This window comes from Moschus berezovskii, chromosome Y (genome assembly GCF_049115385.1).
Source record: "Moschus berezovskii isolate FMDL1 chromosome Y, NW_MosBer_1.0, whole genome shotgun sequence".
Taxonomy (NCBI): Eukaryota; Metazoa; Chordata; class Mammalia; order Artiodactyla; family Moschidae; genus Moschus; species Moschus berezovskii.
Window position 1 is genome coordinate 64,772,178 of NC_142489.1, and position 22,019 is coordinate 64,794,196.

Consider the following 22,019-nt stretch of genomic DNA (forward strand, 5'->3'; position numbering starts at 1 on the left):
AAGGGTGCTCACTCTCACCACAACAATTCAACATTGATTTGGAAGTCCTAGACACAACAGTCAGAGAAGAAAATGAAATAAAAAGTAATCCAGGTTGGTTAAAAAAAAAAAAAAGTAACTCTCACTATTTGCAGACGACATGATCCTCTACATATAAAGCCCTAAAGACACCACAAGAATATTACTAGAGCTAATTAATGAATATCAAAATGTTGCAGGTTATAAATTATTACCCAGAAGCCCCTTGCATTGCTATACATGAACAATGAGAAAATAGAGAATAAATCCTGTTCAGCGTTTCAATGAAAAGAATAGCATACTTAGCGGTAAATTTACATAAAGAAACAAAAAGACTTATATGCATATATAGAAAACTATAAAACAATGATAAAAGAAAGATGAGACAGATAGAGAATTATACCAGGTTGATGGACTTGAAGAAATAATATAGTGAAAATGAGTACACAAACCGAAGCAATCTATAGGTTCAATGCAACTCTTATCAAGTAAGCAATAGTATTCTTCACAAAACTAGAACAAATATTTTCACAGTATTTATACTTTCAAAGTAAATATAGAAACACAGGGAAACCTCTAAAAGCAGAAGCAATCCTGAGAAAGAAGAATGAAATGGAGTAATCAACCTGCCTGACTTCAGACTATACTACAAAATTACAGTTATCAAGACAGTAGCACAAAGACAGAGATCTAGATCAGTGGAACAAAATAGAAAGCCTAGACATAAGTCCACACATCCATGGGCATCTTAATTTTGACAAAGGAGGAAATAATATACAATGGAAAAATGATAATCTCTTTAACAAGTGGTGTTGAGGGAAAAATCATCAACAAATTCTAAAAGAATGAAACCATAACCCTTCCTAACAACATATGCAAAACTAAACTCAAAATGGATTAAAGATCTAAATATAAGACTAGAAACTATAAAACTCTTAGAGGAAAATGTAGGCAGGACACACTTTGACGTAAATCACAGCAAGATGCTCTCTGACCCACCTCCCAGAGAAACGGAAATAAAACTCAAGCAAACATATGTGACCTAATTGAAGTTAAAATCTTTTGTACAATGAAGGAACCTAAAAGAAATGTGAAAAGACATCCTTTGAAAGGGAGAAAATAACAGTAAATGAAGCCAAGCTCCTGAGAAGTGTTGGAGATAAAGAAAGACCATGGAAAAGTAGACCGTTAGACGTCTGATTGACATAATAGTGTGGAAGAAGCTCTGATGAGAAATTGGCAATCCTTGTACATATCTTATTTGTTGTTGATATCAAGAAATCCATTTTCCTCCCACTGAGGTTTCATCAAGTCTCTCCCCTCATCACATACACTGCTTACAGGTGATGAACCAGCTTCCTCTGATATTTAAACCGCAAATTTCAACTTCTTCCTTACTTGACTGACAGGATTACTTATGATTTCGTTTGATATCCGCTTTTACTATAGTGATCAGTAGGAGACTATAAGCAATGTGAAAGGCACCCTATGAAACAGAGGAAATAACAGGCAACGAAGTCACTGACAAATAATTAATCCTTACACTACAAAAGCAGCTCGTGAAGCTCAATGCCTAAATAACAAATGACTGAAAAAAGAAATGGGTCAATAAAGCAGAAATGTATGGTTTTTTGGAACTATCTTGTTTTTTCCATGAAACAGGGGGCATTGACAATTTGATCTCTGGTCCCTCTGCCTTTTCTAAAACCAGCTTGAACATCTGGGACTTCACTGTTCATGTATAGCTGAAGAGTGGCTTGGAGTATTTTGAGCATGATTTTACTAGAGTGTGAGATGAGTGTAATTGAGTGGTTGTTTGAGCATTCTTTGCCATTGCCTTTCTTTGGGACTGGAATGAAAACGGACTTTTGCCAGTCCTGTGGCCACTGCTGAGTTTTCCAAATTTGCTGGCATATTGAGGGCAGCACTGTCACAGCTTCATTTTTCAGGATTTGCAACAGCTCAACTGGAATTCCATCACCTCCACTAGCTTTGTTCCTAGTGATGATTTCTAAGGCCCATTTGACTTCACAGTCCAAGACGTCTGGCTCTAGATGAGTGATCACACCATCATGATTATTTTGGTTGGGAAGATCTTTTTTTTGGACAGTTCTGTGTTCTTGCCACTTCTCCATTTCTCCTGCTTCTATTAAGCCCATAGCATTTCTGTCCTTTATCGAGACCATCTTTGCATGAAATGTTGCTTTGGTATCTCTAATTTTCTTGAAGATATCTCTAGTCTTTTCTATTCTGTTGTTTTTCTCTATTTCTTTGCATTGGTCGCTGAGCAAGGCTTTCTTATCTCTCCTTGCTATTCTTTGGAACTCTGCATTCAGATGCTTATATGTTTCCTTTTCTCCTTTGCTCTTCACTTCTCCTCTTTTCACAGCTATTTGTAAGGCCTCACCAGACAGTGATTTAGCTTTTCTGCATTTCTTTTCAGTGGGGATGATCTTGATCCCTCTCTCCTGTACAATGTCACGAACTTCCATCTATAGTTCGTCAGGCTCTCTATCAATCATATCTAGTCCCTAAAATATATTTCTCACTTCTTCTGTATAATCATAAGGGATTTGACTTAGGTCATATCTGAATGGTCTAGTGGTTTTCCTTATTTTCTTCAATTTAAGTCTGAATTTGGCAATAAGGCATTCATGATGTGAGCCACAGTCAGCTCCTGGTCTTGTTTTTGCTAACTGTATAGAGCTTCTCCATCTTTTGCTGCAAAGAATATAATCAATCTGATTTCAGTGTTCACCATCTGGTGATGTCCACGTGTAGAGTCTTCTCTTATGTTGTTGAAAGAGGGTTTTTGCTATGACCAGTGCGTTCTCTTGGCAAAACTGCACAACAGACCATGCAGAAGTGATGCCGGCTGTGTGATGGACCACGCAGAAGCATGACCAAGAGGAACTACCCCTCGCCCGAGCTCTGGGTTGTGGCTGAGAGGAGCAACCCCATGTCCAAATGGTGGCGACTATGCAGGCGCAGGAGGGCCGAGATGAGCTATTCCATATTCAAGGTCAGGACGTGTGGTAGTTAAGAGATACACCTTGTCCAAGGTAAGGAGCAGTGGCTGTGCTTTGCTGGAGCAACCGTAAAGAGATACCCCACAACCAAGGTAAGAGAAACCCAAGTAAGATGGTAGGTATTGCGAGAGGGCATCAGCAGGCAGACACACTGAAAATATAATCACAGAAAACCTGTCGATCTGATCTCACAGATCACAGCCTTGTCTAACTCAGTGTGGTTCACTGCAGAAGGGAATGGCAAACCACTTCAGTATACTTGCCTTGAGAACCCCATGAACAGTATGAAAAGGCACAATGATAGGATACTGAATGAGGAATTCCCCAGGTTGGTAGGTGCCCAATATGCTACTGGAGATCAGTGGAGAAATAAATCCAGAAAGACTGAAGGGATGAAGCCAAAGCAAAAACAAAACCGTCTTGTGGATGTGACTAGTGATAGAAGCAAGATCCAGTGCTGTAAAGAGCAATATTGCTTAGATACCTGGAATGTTAGGTCCATGAATCATGACAAATTGGAAGTGGTCAAACAGGAGATGGCAAGTGTGAGCATCGACATTCTGGGAATCAGTGAACTCAAATGGACTGGAATGGTTAAATTTAACTCAAATAACCATTATATCTACTACTGTGGGTTAGGAATCACTTAAAAGAAATGAAGTAGCTATCATGGTCAACAAAAGAGTCTGAAATGGAATACTTGGATGCAATCTCATAAACGACAGAATGATTTCTGTTTGTGTCCAAGGCAAACCATTCAATATTAAAGTAATCCAAGCCTATGCCCCAACAAGTGACACTGAAGAAGCCAAAGTTGAACGGTTCTATGAAGACCTATAAGATCTTTTAGAACACCCAAAAAAAGATGTCCTTTTCATTAGAGGGGGCTGGAATGCAAAAGTAGGAAGTCAAGAAACACCTGGAGTAACAGGCAAATCTGTCATTCAGGTACACTTAAACTCCTTGCTTTATTATTTTCCTATTCAGAGTCTTGTTAATGTTCCTTTTGCCAGAGGTGTCCTTCCCTTCTTTCTGAATGTCTCCTACTGAAACCTCGTCATTATTTGAAGGCCTAGATCAGACTCATTTTAATCTTCAAAAGCTCCCAGAAACACCAAGAAGCTTCCACAAATATATCAGTATCTGTAGTCTGTACAAAGTCTATGCATTAATATGAATTCTTCATATTCAATATCATAATTTTTGACTCTATCTTCTCTTTAGACTAAGGTTTAAATAGTATAAATTGTGCTTTAGCACATCTATACATATAGCGTATAGATTCCTAACATAGTTAAACACAGACACTTTCTGATGAATAGCTATAGATAGGGCCTTGCCATTGGCTTCTCCACAAGCATGACAGATAACTTTAATGTGACCCCATAGATGGCAAACCACCAGGTAACTCCATCCCAGGGATTTTCCAGGCAAGAACACTGGAGTGGGTTACCATTTCCTTTTCCAATGTATGAAAGTGAAGAGCGAAATGAAACTCGCTCAGTCATGTCGACTCTTCGCAACCGCATGGCTTACAGACTACCAGGCACCTCTGTCGATGGGATTTTCCAGGCAAGAGTACTGCAGTGGGTTGTCATTGCCTTCTCCTACTGCTGATGAGAACAATACAATGGGAATATGGAAAATGATGATACTGATAATAGTAGCTTGCACAGAGTATCAGGTTGCTTGTTGTAGTACCTTGTCCAACCTTAGGGAAATGTGAGAATAAGAGTAGCTTGAGAATGTACTACAATTTCATCAAGTGGAGAGTTCCTGAGGAAACCTCGTACTAATAACTTTCTGGACTTGAACAAACAACTTCCCTTATATGTGTATGTCTTCTAAATACTTAAGATATTTTCAGATTAGCAGCCGCCAAACTCTAAATTGTAACAATTTCTTCCTCAGATTATGTTGCGTAGAGTAGATAAAATGTAAACTGTTTGAGGTGGAACTATGGAATGAACGTGGGCCTGCAAAGTTCTGTCTTCTAATTTTAATTTTTCTCATAATCTTCATAATCAAACCATTTCCTTGGAACTGTTAACCTCTTTCATATTTAGGTATTTTCAATACCAACCACTTGGTTATTTTGCTTCTTAGCAGACTTTCTTCCCATATGTAGTGGTCCAAAGATCAGAGGTAGCCTCTATTTTGGGGGTACGGTAAGTAAAAAGACCAATTTTTAAAGAGAGATGAAGCGTGGCAAGCTGGGGAGACTGTGTCCAGACTATCTGTCTTTTACAGTGCCCCACTCAGGTGTCTTTCATTAGGTACCCTTCAAGTTCTACAAGCCCTGACCGCTAATCTCTTTAAAAAGTTCCCTAGTCTGAAAATATTTTCCTTTGGTCACATGAAAGCCTCCTCGTGTGAGAGGAGAGGATCCCATTTTCATGGGTAAAACTTAAACAGTGAGTGACTGGGAAAAAATCGCTTAATTCAAAGTGAGAAGAAATTTTGAAAAATTTATATACAAAGTGGTGCAATTTGTTCTACACTTAATATTAGATTCTGTACTCCTTCTGATATATCTTTGTTCCCTCTTTCCATTTCTCCTTGAAATCCTCAGTAATAAGTCACTTGAAGAGCAATTATGGACTCTGATTTAAGGGATACTGATGAAAACATTCCCACTACAGAAGAGCAAATACCATTCACCAAGAAAAGGAAAGTGAAAGATATTTTTACTCTAACCACAATTTCTCTAAAGTAGAAATGCCCCTGTCTGTTGTTATTTAGTACTCCTGATGTAGAATTCTGAATTTCGTATTGTTTGTTTGCTTTTATATGTTCTAATCCTTTTTTATTTTCAGTTTTCTTTTTTCTTTTTTTTACTTTAAAGTAGTGTATTGGTTTTGCCAGGTATTGACATGAATCTCCTATGGGTGTACATGTGTTCCCCATCCTTAAACTCCCTCCTACCTCCCTTCCCATCCCATCCCTCTGGGTTATCCCAGTGCACCAGCCCTGAGCATCCAGTATCATGCATCGAACATGGACTGGAAATTTCTTTCACATGTGATAATTTACATGTTTCAATGTCATTCTCCCATATCATCTCTCCCTCGTCCTCTCCCACAGTGTCCTAAGACTGTTCTTTACATGTGTCTCTTTTGCTGTCTCGCATACAGGGTTACCATAACCATTTTTCTAAAGTCCACAAATATGCATTAGTATATGCTATTGGTGTTTTTCTTTCTGGCTTACTTCACTCTCTAAGTAAGGCTCTGGTTTCACCCACTCTTTAGAACTGATTTTAATGGCTGATAATATTCTACTACTGGAACAATAGACTGGTTCCAAATACGAAAAAGTACATCAAGGCTATATATTGTCAGCCTGCTTTTTTAAGTTCTTCAGAGTACTTCATGAGAAACACTGGTCGGAAAGCACAATCTTGGATCACGATTCCCGGTAGAAATATCAATAACCTCAGATATGCAGATGACATCACGCTTATGGCAGAAAGTGAAGAGGAACTAAAAAGCCTCTTGATGCAAGTGAAAGAGGAGAGTAAAAAGCTGGCTTAAAGCTCAACATTCAAATAACTAAGATTATGGCATCTGGTCCCATCACTTCATGGGAAATAGGTGGGGAAACAGTGGAAACACTGTCAGACTTTATTTTTTTGGTTTCCAAAATCACTGTAGATGGTGATTATAGCATGAAATTAAGACTTTTACTCCTTTAAAGGAAAGTGATGATCATCCTAGACAGCATATAAAAAAACAGAGACATTAATTTGACAAAAAAGGTCCGTCCATTCAAAGCTCTGGTTTTATCAATGATCAGGTATAGATGTGAGAGTTGAACTTGAAGAAAGCTGAACACCAAAGAATTGATGCTTTTGAACTGTGTTGTTGGAGAAGATTTTTGAGAGTCTCTTGGATTGCAAGGAGATGCAACCAGTCCATCCTAAAGGAGATCAGTTCTGGGTGTTTATTGAAAGGACTGATGATGAATCTGGGTCAATATTTTGGGTACGTCCTGTGAAGAGTTGGCTCATTGCAAAACACCCTGATGCTAGGAGAGATTGGGGGTAGGAGGAGAAGGGGATGACAGAGGATGTGATGGATGGATGGCATCACCGACTCGATGGACATGAGTTTGTGTAAACTCTGGGAGTTGGTGATGGACAGGGATGCCTGGCGTGCTGAGACTCATGGGGTGCTCGAGTCGGACACTACTGAGCGACTGAACTGAACTGAAGTGAATATTCCAGTGTGTATATTCATCACAGCTTTCTTATCCATTCGTCTTCAACGAATGGACATCTAGGATGCTTGCATACCCTGTCTATGATAAACAGTGATGCAATGGAGATTGGCGTACACCTGTCTCTTTCAATTCTTGTTTCCTCGGAGTGTATGCCAGGCAGTGTAATCTGGGTCACATGGCAGTCCTATTGCAGTTTTATTTTTTAAGGAATCCCCACACTGTTCTCCATAGTTGCTGTACTAGCTTGCATTCCACCAACAGTGTAAGAGGCTTCCCTTTTCTCTGCAACCTCTCCAGAATTTATTGCTTGTAGACTTTTGGATAGAAGTCAATTTGACTGGTATGGAATGGTACCTTATTGTGGTTTTGATTTGCATCTCTGATAATGAGCATCATCATATGTTTGTTAGCCATCTGTATGTCTCCTTTGGAGAAAAGTAATCTCAGTTCTTTGGCCCAATTTCTGATTGGGTCATTTATTTTTCTGGAATTGAGCTGTAGGAGTTGCTTGTATATGTTTCAGATTAATTTGTTGTCCATTGTTTCGTCTGCCATTTGCCTTAATCATCATTTTAAAATATGCTTTTCAAAGAAGCTGATGATATTTTTTGGCTGATCTAGGGATGAATAGACAAAGTTGGCAGTTTTAACTTGCAAACAATATACTCCTTTCTTGGAGATAATTTTGTTTTCAAATCTAGACTTTATTAAGATTTACATATTTAAGTTTTGTTTCTTGTTTGTTTCATTATTTAGGCTATATTTTTGAAACAGAGGCCTCTAATCCTGAACAGCGGTGAGTAAATCATAAACAGAAATAGTCATATGATTTGACTGTTTATTTCAACTGGAGAACATATTATATCAAAGAACATCAAACAGGTCAATATGGAATAGTCATCACATAAGAATGTACAAAACAAAGAAAAAAATCTTCATTAGTAATTTAAAAGAATGTCTCATATACATTAACAGCAAAGAAAAATCAAGGGAAATAGAAAATTGGCATATGCACACAGTGTGACACCGAGATGAACAGAATAGAATGAAACATCAGTGTGTCAGGAAAATATCAGGATGCTGGTGGTTAGGAAACCACTGAAACATGTGGAGTTTAAAATCACAGAAATGTTGGGCCATGTGGGTAGCAATAAAAACAGCAAAATGTGGCTGAATCTCAACATGATAAGGAGCCGATGTAACATAAGTAGAATCTAGATAGGGTGAGGTGGGATAGAAAATGAAGTAGTAAAAAAAAAAAAAAAGCTACTCCTGTCAAGAACATAAGGAGAACATTTGCTGTTATTCAGTCATTAAGTCAGCTCTGGCTCTTTGTCACCCCCATGGACTTTAGCCTGACAGGCTTCCCTTCACTATTTACCACAATTTGTTCAGATTTCCGTCCATAGAATCAGTGCTGTTATCTAACCATCCCATCACTAGCTACCCACTTCTCCTTTACCTTCAATCATTCCCAGCATCAGGACATGTGGCCAAAGGAAGAAAAACAAACAAACAAACCGAAAGATACCTAAGTATTCCAAGGAGAGGTGTTGAATCTGTTTAGGATATAGATTCAGAAAAAGCTTTTGACAAAATTTAACACCTAGTTATGATTAAACCTGTAGAGGAGGAGGGAATAAAGGGAATCTTCTTTAACATAATAAAGGCCATTTATGGATAAACTCCGGAGAAGGCAATGGCAAGCCACTCCAGTACTCTTGCCTGGAAAATCCCATGGATGGAGGAGCCTGGTGGGCTGCAGTCCATGGGGTCGCTAGGGGTCGGACACGACTGAGCGACTTCACTTTCACTTTTCACTTTCACACATTGGAGAAGGAAATGGCAACCCACTCCAGTGTTCTTGCCTGGAGAATCCCAGGGACGGGGGAGCCTATTGGGCTTCCATCTATGGGGTCACACAGAGTCGGACACGACTGAAGTGACTTAGCAGCAGCAGCAGCAGCATGGATAAACTCACCACAAACAGTGTTCTCTATAGTAAAATTCTGAAACCATGACCCCTAATTCATGAATACAAGAAAGATGCTTCTTTTTCACCATGGTTACTCAACACAGTCTTGGGACACTTAGCTACTGCAATCAGAGAATAGGAAGAAGAAGGAAAAAAAGTTTCAAATGAAAAGGAAAATAAGAGGTAAAACTGTCCCTGTTTGCAGATGATATGATACTATGCACAGAGAATCCTACCATACAACCAGATAATTACTAGCAGTACTTCATGAATTCAGGGAAGTGTCTGGCTATAAAATTAACACACAGCAATCTCTGGAATTCCTATAAACTGACATCAAAAACAAATTAAGAAAGGAATCCCAGTCACCACTGCAAGAAGAATAAAATTCCCGAAAGTAAACCTGGGAAAAGATTTGTGTGCTGAATTGAATAAGACATGGAGGAAATAAATCAAGGGTGACAAAATAAATGGATAAATATAACATTCTCTTTGACTTGGAGAATCAATACTGTGAAAATGGCTGTGCGACAAAAAGCAATTTACATATTCAAAACAATTGCTTTGAAATTGCCAATGACATTTTTCACAGAACTAGATAATTTTTTTTTTTTATAACTTGTTGGGAAATGTAAAAGACCTTGAATAGCCATGCTATCATGAGAAAAATAAGCAGATCTGGAGGAATCAGGTTTCCTGTTTTCAGTCTGTAATTCAAAGTTGTAGTCATCCACACAGCATGAAACTTCCAAAAAAAAAAGAATACAGCCCAATGGAACAGATAGAAGACCCTGAAATAATCTCTTGTCCAAATGCTTACCTAATCTATGACAAAGGAGGCAACAATATACAATGGAGAGAATATATTATCCTTTATAGGTGCTGCTGGAAAATTTTGAGAGATAAAGATGAAAGTGCAATTAGGACGCTCCCTTTTGTTGTTTAGTGGGAAGTCATATCTGACTCCTTGTGATGTCATGGACTGCATCAGGCAAGCCTCAATAGGCACTACCATCTCCCAGAGCTTGCCCAAGTTCATATCTATTGCATTGGCAGTGATGCCATCCAACACACTCAGTCTTGTCACACCCTTCTCCTTCTACCTTCAGTACTTCTCATTATCAGGGTCTTTTCCAATGAGTTGGCTCTTTGCATCAGATAGACAAAGTATTAGAGCTTCAGCTTCACTAGCAGTTCATCCAATGGTTATTTTGGGCTGATTTCCTTGACGATTGACTAATTTGATCCCCTTGCTGTCCAAGGAACTCTCAAGAATCTTCTCCAATACCACAATTCAAAAGCATCAATTCTTCAGGATTCTGCAACTTTTGTGGTCCTGCTCAATCAACTCTATGTGAATACAGCAAAGACCATAGACTTGACTATACCAAAGTTTGTGAGCGAACTGGTATCTTTTCTTTTTCACACATGTCTCGATTTCTCATAGCTTTTCTGACAAGAAATATTTGTTTTCTAATTTGATGGCCAAAGTCACCATCTGGAGTGATTTTAGAGCCCAAAAAGATAAAATACGTCAATGACTTCCATTTTTCCCTTTCTATTTGCCATGGAGTGATAGGACCGGGTGCCATGATCTTAGTTTTCAGAATGTTTAGCTTTAAGCCAACTTTTTCACTCTCCTCTTTCACTTTCATCAAGAGGCTCTTTTACTTCTTCTTCACTTTCTGTCAAAAGGGTGGTGTCATGTACATATCTGAGGTTAGTGAAATATGTCCCAGCAATCTTGCTTCCATCTTGTGCTTCCTCTAGCCCAGCATTTCATATGATGTACTTTGCCTATAAGTTAAATAAGTAGGGTGACAACATACAGCCTTGATGTACCCCGTTTCCTATTTGGAAGCAGACTGTTGTTCATGGCCGTTCTAACATGTTGCTTCCTGACCCTCATACAGATTTCTCAAGGGGCAGATCAGGTGGCCTCGTATTCCCATTCCCTTTGGAATTTTCCATAGTTTATTGTGATCCACGCAGTCAGAAGCTTTGGTATAGTCAATAAAGAAGAAATAGATGTTTCTATGGAAGTCTCTTTCTTTTTTGATGAACAAGCAGATATTAGCAATTTGATCTCTGGTTCCTCTACCTCTTCTAAAACCATCTTGAACATCTAGAAGTTCATGGTTTACATATTGCTGAAGCTTGGCTAAGAGAATTTTAAACATTGCTTTACTAGCGTGTGAGATGGGTGCATTTGTGTGGTAGTTTCTGCATTCTTTGGCACTGCCTTTCTTTAGAATTGAAATGAATGTTGACCATTTCCATTCCTGTCGCCACTGCTGAGTTTCCAAATTTGCTGAGAGTGATCAACGAAATTTAGTACTTCTATTACTTCTAAAATCCAGCAAATGGTGACCATTTCAACTCTTATACCTCTGATATGTCTGACCCAGCTTGAACATCTGGAGTTCCTCAATTCATGGAATGATGAAGAGAAGCTTAGTGGATTTTGAGCATAACTTTACCTGCTTGGAAGACAAGTGAAGTTGTGCAGTGGTTTTTATCATTCGTTAGTATTGTCTTTCTTGCAGACTGGGGTAAGAATTTCGTTTTTCTAGTTCTGTGACCACTGCTAAATTTTCCACATTTGCTGACATATTGAATGTCACACTTTCATAGCATCAATATTTGGAATTTTATGCAGCACTGACAGAATTCCATCACCTACATTAGCTTTGTTGACAGCAGTGCTTTGTAAGGCCCACTTGACTTCACATTCAAGAATGGTTGGCTCTGTGGGATTCATCACAGTGTCCTGGTTATCTGGGGCAGTAAGATCTTTTTGTCCTAAAGTTCTTTGCATGCTTTCTATCTTGTCTTGATCTCTTTTCCTTCTTTTAGGCCTTTCAATTTTCTGTCCTTTACTGAGCCCACCTGTGGATGAAATGTTGCATTTATATATTCAGATTTTTTAAGAGATTTTTTTAGTCTTTCCGCTTTTTTTGATTTCTTATATATCTTTGCATTGTGTACTGCAGGAGTGTTTTACATCTCCTTTCTCTTCTCTGGAAATCTGAACTTTGTTTGGATACTTTTGCCTTTTCCACTTGCTTTCTGCTGCTCTTCTTTCCTCAGCTATTTGTACATCCACCTCCATTCTTTTCTTTTTCTTTGGCATTGTTTCACTCACTGTTTGCTGTACAATATTTTGCACCTCCTTCCCTGGTTTTTGAGGTGCTCTGTTTACTAGATATAAACGCTGGAATCTCTTTGCCACCTGCACTGCATATTCATAGAGGATTTGATTTTCTAGTCCCTGGCTGGCACCTGTAGTAGTTGTGCACCTGACCTTCTGAATTTGGCAGATTGTTACTGATGATCTGATCCATAGTGGGCTCCAGATTTTTTTTTCCCCTGAACTTATACACTTCTCCCTCTGATTATATAGTCAGGCTGATACCATTAGGCACCATTTGGTGATGTCCATGTGTAAAGCCATCTCTTGTGTGGTTGTCAAAGGATCTTTGCTTTGACCACTACATTTTCTTGACAGTTTGATTAGTCTTTGTTCTGCTTCATCTTTTATTCCAAGGCCAAACTTGCCTGCTATTCCAGGTATCTCTTGACTTTGTCCTTTTGCATTCCAATCCCTTATGATGATAAGGACATCTTTCACTTGCTGTTAATTCAAGGAGGTGTTCTTGGTCTTCAGAGAACTGATGAATCTGAACTTCTTCAGGATCAGAATTCAGGGCAGAGACTAGCATTACTGTGATTTTGAATGGTTTGCCTTGGAAATGAACTAAGGTCATTCTGTCATTTTTGAGGTTGCACCCAAGTAGTGCGTAGTGAAGTGATTCTAAAATTATAGCAGACTGGGGAAGTAGAATCATAGGACAAATTAGAACATTGTCTTAGAGTAAAAAAACTTGATTCTTGCCTAAAAAATACCCAACGTGGAATCTGGGGAGAATAGAAGAATTTCTACGTGAGGAAGAAGACTCAGGGTGTGAGAGTTTAGCAAGATGAGGACAAAGATCTTCTTTTTTATCCATTTCTGGAATCACATTTAGGAGTATCTCTTTAAGAAACTTGCTATGGCATTCAATAAGCAAAGTCTTTTGCATTGAAAATATGAAAGAATTTTTTGTTGAAGTGTCCGCTGTTGAGTTTTCTGAGAGTTGGAGTGATTTCACTGACCAGAGTCAGTGATATCTATTGATTCCAAGGAACCAAGAATAAATTAATTAAGGAAGCAATTACCTGTCTTTAGTAGGAATCTTGTGTGAGTATTAGTGATTGTGGCAGCAGTGTGTGTGAGACCCCAGGAGAAAGGAGCAGTGAGCAGGTGAAATCAATTTACCGCGGGGTGGGGGGGGGCAGGGGGCAGGCATTAGCCACAGCATAGGAATCTGTGAATGTGCATATATTTTTGAGAACCCATTTCGTTGTGGCATCCCTAAGGACTAGGTGAACAGATGCAATTTCAGCCAATTGGGTGAGACTGGAGTACTATTCTTAACGAGAGAAGCCTGAGGGCAGGAAGAATGGAGCAAACCTCCAGCGACATTGCATTGTTTATAATGAGGGTGTTGCTACTCATAAATGACACTAATACTTTTCATTCTAAAGTTGTTGGCCACAGATGGCTCCACAAAATGTAAGAAGAGTGGGTAGTGTGGATACTGGCATCACTGCCTGAAAGGTGTCATTTAAGGGTCTGTGCATGGATGAAAACACATCCTGTGGAAATTTGGAAAGGCTTTTAAAATGAGATGAGTTTTGTGGTTCAGTCACCAAATAATGTGCTTGGGGTGATTCTTTGATACCCCTTCCCCCCATAGAAGGCAGCATTATTTGGCATTGACTCTCTTTGAGATTGGAATGAAAACTGACTTTTTACAGTCCTGTGGCCATGGCTGGGTTTTCCATATCTGCTGGCATGCTGAATGTAGAGCTTTCACAGCATCATCTTTCAGGATTTGAAATAGCTCAACTGGAATTCCATCGCATCCACTAGCTTTGATCATAGTGATGCTTACTGAGACCCACTTGACTTCAATTTCCAATATCTTTTTTTACAGTTCTGTGTATTCTTGCCACCTCTTATTATCTTCTGCTTCTGATGGGTCTCTACCATTTCTGTCTTTTATTTAGCCCATCTTTGCATGAAATATTTCCCTGGATTCTCTAATTTGCTTGAAGAGATCTCTAGTCTTCCCCATTCTATTATTTACCTCTCCTTCTTTGCATTGATCCCTGAGGAAGACTTTCTTATCTCTCCCAGCAATTCTTTGCAACTCTGCATTCAAATGGGTATACATTTCCTTTTCACCTTTGCTTTTTACTTCCCGTCTTTTCACAACTATTTGTAAATGCTCCCCACATGCATTTAAATTTTTGAAATTTCTTTATCTTGGGGATGGTGTTGATCTCTGTCCTGTACAATGTCACGAACCTACATTCATAGTTCATCAGGCTCTCTGCCTTCCAGAACTAGTCTATTAAATCTTGGCTTGGGTATCAAGGATTCTACAAAGGATGGTTTTGATTTATTCTCCCACTGCACGTGGCCCCACAAGGTTAGGGTAACAAAATAAACAGGGATGTTTCCTCACCTGGAGAAGGAAATGAAAAATGCCATGGCTAGTAGAAGGAAAGAAATTATAAAAATTAGGAGAGAAGCAAATTCAAAAGAAACAAACTAGAACATAGCAGAAATCAACAAATATAAAAGCTGGTTCAATGAGACGAAAAATAAAATTGAAAAAAAAAAAAACATTATCCACAGTCATCAAGAAACAAAGGAAGAAAAATCAATCAACAAAATTAGAAATGAAACTGGAGAAACTATAGCAAATAATACAGAAATACAAAGGATCATAAGAGACTACTATCAATAACTATATGCCAATAAAATGTACAACTGTGAAGAAATGAACAAACTCTTAGTGCAGTATAACTTTCCAAAACTGAAGCAGGAGGAAATAGAAACACCTAACAGACATGTCACAAGCACGGAAATATAAACTGTAGTCATAATTCTTCCAGCAAACAAAAGCCCAGAACAAGGTGGCTTCAGAGCTGAATTCTTAAAAAAAAAAAAAAAAAATTGACAAGAGCTAACACTTATTTTTCATTGACTATGCCAAAGCCTTTGACTCTGTGGATCACAACAAACTGGAAAATTCTGAAAGAGATAGGAATACGAGACCACCTGACCTGCCTCTTGAGAAATCGGTATACAGGTCAGGAAGCAACAGTTAGAATTGGACATGGAAAAACAGACTGGTTCCAAATAGGAAAAGGAGTACGTCAAAGTTGTATATTGTCACCTTGCTTATTGACGTTATATGCAGAGTACATCCTGAGGAACGCTAAGCTGGAAGAAGCACAAACTGGAATCAAGATTGCCGGGAGAAATATCAACAACCTTAGATGTGCAGATGACACCACACTTATGGCAGAAAGTGAAGAGGAACTCAAAAGCATCTTGATGAAAGTGAAAGAGAAGAGTGAAAAAGTTGACTTGAACCTAAACATTCAGAAAACGAAGATCATGGCATCTGGTTCCATCACTTCATGGGAAACAGATGGGGAAACAGTGGAAACAGTGTCGGACTTCATTTTTTGGGCTTCAAAATCACTGCGGATGCTGATTGCGGCCATAAAATTAAAAAATGTTTACTCTTTGGGAGCAAAGTTATGACGTACGTAGATAGCATATTAAAAAGCAGGGAGAGTACTTTGCCATCCAAGGTCTGTCTAGTCAAGACTATGTTTTTTCCAGTGGTCATGTATGGATGTGAGAATTAGACTGTGAAGAAAGCTGATGACTGAAGAATTGATGCTTTTGAACTGTGGTGTTGGAGAAGACTCTTGAGAGTCCCTTGTACTGTAAGGAAATCCAACTAGTCCATTCTAAAGGAGATCAGTCCTGGGTGTGCTTTGGAAGGACTGATCTTAAAGCTGAAACTCTAGTACTTTGGCCACCTCATGCGAAGAGTTGACTCACTAGAAAATACTCTGATGCTGAGAGGGATTGGGGGCCAAGGAAAAGGGGATGAAAAATATGAGATTTCTGAATGGCATCACCCACTTAATGGAGGTGAGTTTGAGTGAACTCCGAGAGTTGGTGATGGAAACGGAGGCCTGGCGTGCTGTGATACATTGGGTCACAAAGAGTCGAACACGACTGAGCGAATGAACTGAACTGAACTGAACACTGATTCTACTCAAATTCTTCAGGAAATTTGCAGAGTTAGTACAATTTCCAAAGTCATTCTATGAGGCCACTGTCACCCTGACCCCAAAACCAGACAAATATGCCACAAGAAAAGAAAACTACACTCCAATAACACTGATGGACATAGATGCAAAAATCCTTAACAAAATCTTAACAAACGGAATCCAACAGCATTTTAAAAAGATCAAGTGGGCTTTATCTCAGGGATCCAAGGATTCTTTAATATCTGCACGTCAATCAAAGTAATACACCACGTTAACAAATTGAATGATAAAACGCATATGATTATCTCAATAGATAGAGAAGGTCGTCGACAAAATTCAACATTCATTTATGACAAAAAAAAAAACAAAACTCCAGAAAGAAGGAATAGAAGGAACATACCTCAATATAATAAAAGTTATATATGACAAACAAACAGCAAAGATGATCCTCAATGGTGAAAAATTGAAAGCAGTCCCCCTAAAGTCAGGAAGAAGACAAGAATGCCCACTCCCACCGCTACTATTAAACACAGATTTAGAAGTTTTAACCAGGCAATCAGAGAGGAAAAGGAAATAAATGGAATATCTTTTGGAAAAGAAGAATTAAAACTGTGAGTCTTGGCCGATATCATGATCCTCTACATAGAAAACACTAAAGACTCCACCAGAAAATGACTAGTGCTGATAGTCCCTTGGACAGCAAGGAGATACAACCATCCATTCTAAAGGAGATCAATCCTGGGTGTTCATTGGAAGGACTGATGCTAAAGCTGAAATTCCAATACTTTGGCCAACGCATGCGACCAGTTGACTCAAGGGAAAAGACTCTTATGCTGGGAAGAATTGGGAGCGGGAGGAGAAGGGAAGGACAGAGAATGAGATGGATGGATGGCATCACCGACTCGATGGACATGAGCTTGAGTGAACTCCGGGAGTTGGTGTTGGACAGTGAGGCTGGAGTGCTGTGATTCACGGGAACCCAAGGAGTCAGACACGAGTGAGCGACTGAACTGAACTGAACTAAACTGAAGCAATAAACATAGTAAAGTTGCAGGATGTAAAATTAACACCCAGAAATTCTCTGCATACCTACTTACTAACATTAGAAAACAGAAAGACAAATTTAGGAAACATTCTTATTCACCATTGAAATAAAAAGAATAAAATACTTAGAAATAAATCTACCTACAGAAACAAAAGACATATATATATAAAACTAAAAAAAAAAAAACCTAAAGAAACAAAAGACATATATATATATATAACTAAAAAAAGACATATATATATATATATATAACTAAAAAAAGACATATATATATATATATAACTAAAAAAAGACATATATATATATATATATATATATATATATAACTAAAAAAAGAAACCCACTGGTGAAAGAAATCAAAGAGGACATAAATAGATTGAGAAATATACCATGTTTATGGATTGGAAGTATCAGAATAGTGAAAATGAGTATACCACCTAAAGCAATCTATAGATTCAATGCAATCCCTATCAAGCTACCAAAGGTATTTTTCATAGAACTATAAACAAATAATGTCACAATTTGTATGGAAATACCAAAAACCTCGAATAACCAAGGCAATCTTGAGAAGGAAAAATGGACCTGGAAGAATGAACCTGCTTGACTTCAGGCTATACTACAAAGCTGTAATCATCAAGACATTATGGTACTGGCACAAAGATAAAATATAGATCATTGAAACAAATAGAAAGCCCAGGAATGAAGCCACACACCTATGGGCAACTTCTCTTTGAAAAGGGAGGCAAGTATCTACAATGGAAAAAAAAAGAAAAAGTCTCTTAAACAAGTGGCGCTAGGAAATCTGGTAATCCAAGTGTAAAAGAATGACACCAGCAAAGAGGTAACACCTCATCCTGGTCAAAATGGATGCTACCTTAAAGTCTACACGAAAGAAATTCTGGAGTGGTGTGGAGAAAGGAGAACCCTCTTACACTGTTGGTGGATCAGCAAACTAGTATAGGCACTATGGAGAACATTGTGGAGATTAGGTAAAAAATTGGGAACAGTACTGCCATATGACCTAGCGATTCCACTGCCTGACATACACACCAAGGAAACAAGAACTGAAAGAGACATGTGTACCCCAATGGTCATCACAGCACTGTTTATAATTGCCAGGATATGGAAGCAACCTAGATGTCCACTGGCAGAAGAATGGATAAGAAATCTTTGGTACATATACACAAAGGAATATTATTCAGTCGTTAAAAAGATTTAATTTGAATCAGTTCTAAAGAGGTAGATGAAACTGAAGCCTATTACAGAAATAGAAGTAAATCAGAACAAAAAACACCACTACGCTACACTAATGCATATAACGAAATTTCAAAATATGATATCAATGACAGTATAGATGAGACGGCAATAGAGACACAAATGTATAGAATAGTCTTTAGGACTCTGTGGGAGAAGGTGAAAGTGGGTTTATTTGAGAGAATATCATTGAAACATGTATATGATTATATGTGAAACAGATCACCAGTCCGGGTTCGATACATGAGACAAGGTGCTCAGGGCTGGTGCACTGGGATGACCTGGAGGTTTGGGATGGGAGTGAGGTGGAAGGAATGTTCACATGAAGAACAATTGTAAACACATGGCTGATTCATGTCAATGTATGGAAAACCCACTCAATACTACAATTAGCCCCCAATTTAATAAATAAGTTTTTTAAAATGTACCAAAAAAAAAAAAAAAAGCCTGTTGGTCTTCACCAGTGATCCAGTGGCTTAAGAATTTGTCTGTCAATGCAGGGGACATGGGTTTGATCCTTGGTCTGAGGAGATCACACATACTGGCAAAGTAGATAAACCTGTGTACCCACAAGTGCTGAACCTGAGAGCCCTAGAGCTTGTGCGCTGGAAGAGGAGACACTGCCATGAGAAGCTAGCTCATTGCAATGAAGAGTAGTCCCCAACTGCTGCAAGTAGAGAAACTTTCTGCACAGCAATGAAGACTCAGTGTAGCCTTAAATAAATAAATAAATACTAAAAATTATGAATAAGTGAAATCTAGATACATAAATTTCTTTCATGTAATACGAAATTTTTGTATTTATTGATTGTCCAGGTGTTGCTTTACCACTTGAAATATGGAATTCCTGTATTTCAAATATGAAAATCAAGGGCAATATTTTCAAACAAAATATAAATTGTCTATATTTCATATTTAAGTATTTTGGTGTATATTTTCCTATATGATTCTCTAAATTTCACATATGAAAATCTAGGTGTCAGTTCTATTTGAAAGTTGGAATTCTCTGTAATTCACATTTGAAATGCAGGATGGTTATATTTCCTACTGTTAATGTGGAATTCCCTAATTTTGTATGAAAATCTTGGTGTAGATTTTTGTAAATGAAGAATGCAAGTTTCTTTATTTCAATTCTTTATCATCAAAGCTACCAGGGACTTTAATAGATTTAGGAAAACCTCCAAGATTTTATAAAATTAACACCAAAAAGGGATGTCTGTTTCATCATAGCTAACTGTGACGTAAAAACAGGAAGTCAAGCGATACGTGGAGTAACAGGCAAGTTTGGACTTGGGGTACAAAGTGATGCAGAACAAAGGCTAAAGGCAGAATTTTGCAAATAGAAAGTTTAAAAATGAAAGCAGTGACAGACAGTGAATAGGCTCCAAAATGACTGGGGACAGATTACAGCCATGAAAATATAAGACTCTTGCTCCCAGGAAGAAAAGCTATGACAAACCTAAACACAATGTACTGAGAAACAGAGACATCGCTTTGTCAACAAAGGTCCATATAGGCAAAGCGAGGTTGTTTCCCAGTGGATATGTATGTTTGCCTCTCATGTGTGGCCCTACACAGCATGTCTTAGTTTCACTGAGTTAGACAAGGTGGTGGTCCATGTGATGGATTTGTTAGCTTCCTATGATGGTGGTTTCAGTCTTTCTGCCCTCAAATGCCCTCTCTCTGCACCTATCATCTTACTGGGGTTTCTTTTCCTTTGGACGGGGAGTATCTCTTCCCTGCTCCTACAGCAAAACACAACCTCTGCTCCTTACATTGGGTGTGGGATATCTCCTCTTGACTGCTGGCTGCTCCGGTGCCACACAGCCACAACTCTCTGCTCCAACAAATTTGGAAAACTCCACAATGGCCAAGGAATGGAAAAGGTCAGTTTTCATTCCAATCGCAAAGAAAAGCAATGCCAAAGAATACTCAAATTACTAAACAAAGAGCTTCATCTCACGTGCTGGTAAAATAATGCTCAAAATTCTCCAAGGCAGGCTTCAACAATATGTGAACCATGAACTTCCAGATATTCAAGCTGGTTTTGGAAAAGGGCAAAGGAATCAGAGATCAAATTGTAAACATCCGCTGGATCTCTGAAAATACAAGAGAGTTCCAGAAAACATCTATTTCTGCTTTATTGACTATGCCAAAGCCTTTGACTCTCTGGATCACAGTAAATTGTGGAAAATTCTTCAAGAGACGGTAATATCTCGACTCAACAAACATGAGTCTGTGCAAAGTGTTGGAGACACGGAAGGTCAGGGAACCCTGGAGTACTGCTGTCCACGGTGTTGCAGAGTTGGATATGACAGATCAACTGAAAAATAGCAACAACTCGGTCTCACATTTGTCAATAAAAGGAGATTTTCGAACCTGAAATATGGAATTCTGTATATGCCTTTAGAAAAATTACATGCTTCTTTATGAATGATGGACGTCTCTCTATTTCTTTTATGAAAGTCTGGTTGAATATTTTACTTCTTAAACTATGAGGGATTCAATTACTCAGGCACCCAAATTTTACTGAAAATATGTTTACAAATAATATGGAGTATTTCAATTTCAAATGTGAAAGTCAGAGTATGCTTGTCCTTATGTGATATATTTCACATATGATTATGGGCACACTGTCGAATTTTCTGTTTCTTGTGTCGAAGTTTGACAGCAGATAGTTCTTCAGCAAAGAGGAAATTCTCAGTTTCACATATGAAAATCTAGGTGCAGGTTTTAAGACATGAATTATGAAAGTCTCTATAATTCATATTTGAAAATCTGGGGACCAAGTTTCCAACATGAAAAGTATTGGTGTATCACATATGAAGATTTTGTTGAATGAAATATCCAATTTTTAATATTACAGTTATGAAATTCTGAATGCAGAGTTCTATTCAGGGAATATGAAAGTCTCTATTTCACGTCTTAAAGTACCGTCACCGATTTTCAACTTGAGTAGTGGAATTTTTTATATTTATCATTTGAAAATCTGTGTGCTAACATTCCTTCAAGAAATAGGGAATACTGTGTGTTTAACATCAGGCATCTATTTCCCTACAATAAATATGGAATTTTATGTATCATATAGAAAAATCGCTTGAGCTATGAATTTCTTTTTATTTCAGCAAAGAGAATTTGAAGAAAGACCTTCTTCCGTGAAATATGGAATACTTTATATTCTGCACTTGAAAAACTTGGGACAAGAATCAAATATGGAATATGAATTCTCAGTTATTCACATAAGAAAATTTGTGTCAGATTTTCATACATAATTTTTGCAATATTCCATGAT

At 38.2% G+C, this 22,019-nt stretch overlaps 1 pseudogene; it reads left to right on the forward strand.

The window, feature by feature from the left end:
* The first annotated feature begins 2,997 nt into the window (after positions 1 to 2,997).
* The window catches only part of LOC129557912 (eukaryotic translation initiation factor 1A-like), a 67,527-nt pseudogene continuing 48,505 nt past the window's right edge, over positions 2,998 to 22,019 (forward strand).